The sequence below is a fragment of the Mytilus edulis genome, chromosome 1 (genome assembly GCF_963676685.1).
Source record: "Mytilus edulis chromosome 1, xbMytEdul2.2, whole genome shotgun sequence".
In the NCBI taxonomy this organism is placed as follows: Eukaryota; Metazoa; Mollusca; class Bivalvia; order Mytilida; family Mytilidae; genus Mytilus; species Mytilus edulis.
Window position 1 is genome coordinate 26,942,203 of NC_092344.1, and position 3,933 is coordinate 26,946,135.

General features: G+C 32.0%; 1 long non-coding RNA gene across 1 annotated transcript; it reads right to left on the minus strand.

The window, feature by feature from the left end:
- Positions 1-1,713: 1,713 nt before the first annotated feature.
- On the minus strand, positions 1,714-3,554 carry LOC139519317 (uncharacterized). Its single transcript, XR_011663566.1, has 2 exons — positions 3,412-3,554; positions 1,714-2,807 (listed from the first exon to the last, which is right to left on the minus strand). It is a non-coding gene; the product is annotated as an uncharacterized lncRNA (long non-coding RNA).
- Between the last annotated feature and the right edge of the window lie 379 nt (positions 3,555-3,933).

A 3,933-nucleotide genomic window follows, 5' to 3' on the forward strand; every position in this document is an offset into this window, starting at 1 on the left:
TATAATATATTGAACTAATAATAAATATTTATACATTTTTTGGACTGACTAATTCGTCTTCTTCGATCTATGGATTACTAAATGGAGAAAAATTTATATCAACTTCGAAAAATTAAACTATACTGAAATATCTATTTGCCATATGAAATCCCCCGTGGAAAACAAATAGAAAAGGATGTCGTAAATTCATGTTGCTTGGTCTGAAGTTTTCTATGTTGTGATTTGTGTACAGTTGTTTGTCTGTTTGTCTTTTTCGTTTTAATCTATGGCGTTGTCAGTTTATTTTCGACTCATGAGTTTGAATGTCCCTTTGGTATCATTTGCCTCTTTTATACGATGTAAAGATGATACCTATGTAAAAAGGTAAATTCTTTGACGGCTTCGTATTCAGTTGTTCGTCATATACTTGTTACCAGTCTGCAACAATTTGACAGTTGTTTTTCATTCGTTTGATGAATTTGAGCTTATGATTTTACCATTAGGTAAAAGACTTTCGTTTTGAACTTTCCTTGGAGTGCAGTATTTTTGCTTCTTTACTTTATGCAAACGTATGTATGACGTTTTTTGTTAAATGAAGAATTTTAGAGAAAAAGTAAACAGAGCAAGGTCATTGAACAGAGAATAACAAATCTAATATAACACTGACATTTTAAGAATGAAATTAGCAATTCATTTTGTATTCAAGGCCGTGCGATCAATAGAGAGTAAATACTCATGACGCTTCCACATTTCAACTTAAGGCCTAATTTGAATATGTAAAAGTCCATGCAATATATTGCTTATCTAACACAGGACCCATCAAATTTTATTTCACTTTGGCTGTTTTACAACTCGTGTTATCGTGTTTTTATCTGGTTCTCTGACTTTTTATCAAGAACTAGATATGCATTTTGGTAAAACAGGCTTACCGTTCGTTATTTGATGACAGTTTTTTTTTTAGATAGCCAAGATTATTTTTTTATTTACTACGGATATTTACACAAGATTATCCCCGATGCTAGTTAAAACCCAACATCAAATTGGCAGTATTTGGCCAAAATATAGAGATATAGGAAGATGTGGTGTGAGTGCCAATGAGACAACTCTCCATCCAAATAACAATGTATACAAGTAAACCATTTTCGGTCAATGTACGGCCTTCAACACGGATCCTTGGCTCACACCGAACAAAAAGCTATATAGGGCCACACAATTGCTTGTGTAAAACCATTCAAACGGGAAAACCAACGGTCTTATCTATATGAAAAAACGAGAAACGAGAAACACGTATAAATTACATAAACAAACGACAACTACTGCACATCAGATTCCTGCCTTAGGACAGGTGCAAACATTTGCAGCGGGATTAAACGTTTTAATGGTACCAAACCTTCGCCCTTTTTCTGAAACAATAGCATAACATCACAACATAGAAAACCACACGATAAAATATCAATTGGAAGGCTTAACTCAATAAAAAGTGTAAATATACACACTATGAACGAGTAAATTTGATCTGCGATACCTGAATGCAAATGCACAGTTAATAACATATTAGGGACACACATACAAAACCAAAAAGTAAACAAAAAAGTCCAAACAAAGCCATGGCAAAACACCACCGCGAAATATATAACCCTTCGAAAATAATCACTTTTGAAAAAAAAAACGGTTTTCATAATATCTACAGGTAAATGCAAAATAACTTTGTCGTTTTAGGTATACAACTCATAGTCTATATTGGTAATATTATTTTAAATTCATACATATTGTATATAAGTAGTAGTATTTAAATTGATACATATTGTATATAAGTAGTATTATTTAAATTGATACATATTGTATATAAGTAATATCAATATACATGTATGTATTTGCCACATATCGCTGGCAATGTAACTGTGACTGTGATATTTGAAAATATGAGGTTACCGGCATATCTCTGATTATGGCAACCGTACTATCAAAAACATATAAATGAATACCACATATTGTGGTAACTGAAGATAACATCAAAACAATTTGGATCAATGTGGGAACACAGGTGAAGTATCAAACCCCTTATCATGCTTATAGTGTTAATCTGTAGTGACAGATACAATTTTTAAAACGAAATGTGTTTTAATGCAGCGAATTCTGCTACATTGACTGTAAAAGCAGACCGTGGTTATACTGTCAACGACCATAACGTAGGGGTTCGCTGCCGAGCTGTGTGTCAAATACATTACCCAATAATCAAAACATTTCAACATAAATTATAAAGTGAGGTCATTCGTTTACAAAAATTAAAAATAATTGTTTTGCCGCTATTCAAACTAGATAATTAATGATATTTATACATCAAATTTCTGTTTCAGTAGTTGAGAATTTATACTCACCAATAAACTCATCAAAGATACGATGATTGAAATTTTGTATTTGCGCCAGACGCGCGTTTCGTCTACAAGAGACTGATCAGTGACGCTCGAATAATTTGTTTTTTGAAAGACCAAATAAAGTACGAAGTTGAACAGCATTTAGGACCGAGAATTCCTAAACGTTTTGCCAAATACAGCTAAGGTAATATATTCCTGAGGTCGTAAAACCTTAGTATTTCAGAAATTCATAGTTTTGTTAACAGTTAATTTATGATTATGACCCAATCAATTATATTGGCTTTAGCATGAGCAACAAAACAACCTTAATGTGTATAACAAAAAAATGTTTCTAGTCAATGATTGTTGTACCCCGTCAATTTTAATATATTTTCACTTCTGGAAATTTATCACAATTTTCAACAACAAAATCTTGACGGATTTCGTCTCAAATCTGTGTATTTTTGTCCATTTCTGAAAAAAATAAAGTTGTTTCAGAACTATAAGGTAATGTCCCTTTTATTGCTAAACTTATCTATTCTGATCACAATGTGTACGTATAATTAATGTCTTTCAGTATACCTTCACTAGTCATAATATGGACAAAACATCTGATGATAACCTCAAACTACCATACACAGGCCCTGTCAAACCACTCTAAACTACTGTGAATGTCATTGTTATCATATGAATAAAGTGCAATGAAGTGCAAATTTTCAAACTTGTCCTTTCACATAACATTAATGTATGTCATTGAAAACCACTTATCAGTGAGAAATGCACATGAGGATTTTAAGTAAACATTGTGACACCACACGTAATACGATGTCATTAAATAACTACCGATCAAAATAATGCTAAGAACAGGTGGCAGTGTTGCATGGTGAAACAGTTGCCTCAAGGTTTAACTCGAAATATCGAGCCGAAAAGATCATTAACTAAGCATTTCTTATATAATATCAAGACCATAGCAACAGTTTTTATATCAGCATATTTTCAACATTCTGCCTGTTATTTCACTTTCATAAATACCCCTAATAAACAATATAGCGCTTGCTTAATAAAACAAAATGCTAACCAGTTATTCAGAACTTTTTATAAACCCCTAATTTGCCGTCTCAGTTTAAATAGCAATGATATGTCTGAAACAGAAATAAGACTTAAAAATTACTCAGGTTTTGTTATCATTTGATTTAAATGCATAAGTAGTATCATGATAATTGAGAGAGAAAAAAAAATCTTTGAAAGTTTAACACAAAAAAGAGAGATGCTTCTCCCTTGTGGCTTACAAACCTTCATTTAAACCTTTTATACAAAGAGCAATCAGAAGTAGGTTAATAGCTGAATAGGTGTAGCGCTATTTTTCCAAAAGGTTTGACCCTCCCCATTTTCTTTGAGAAACGACAATATCTTGTGATTTGCTAGTGTGCATTAAAATATAATTATTCATGATTTTCTTAAGACATGTTTGTCTGTTATTTGCATATTCTAATGACCAGCTTATAATTAACGGTCAAATTATTGGTGTAAAGCACACGTAATGATGTATCAAATTTTATTCGTATGAAGTGTGTTATTTCCCTTGATTTTCAGTTATTCC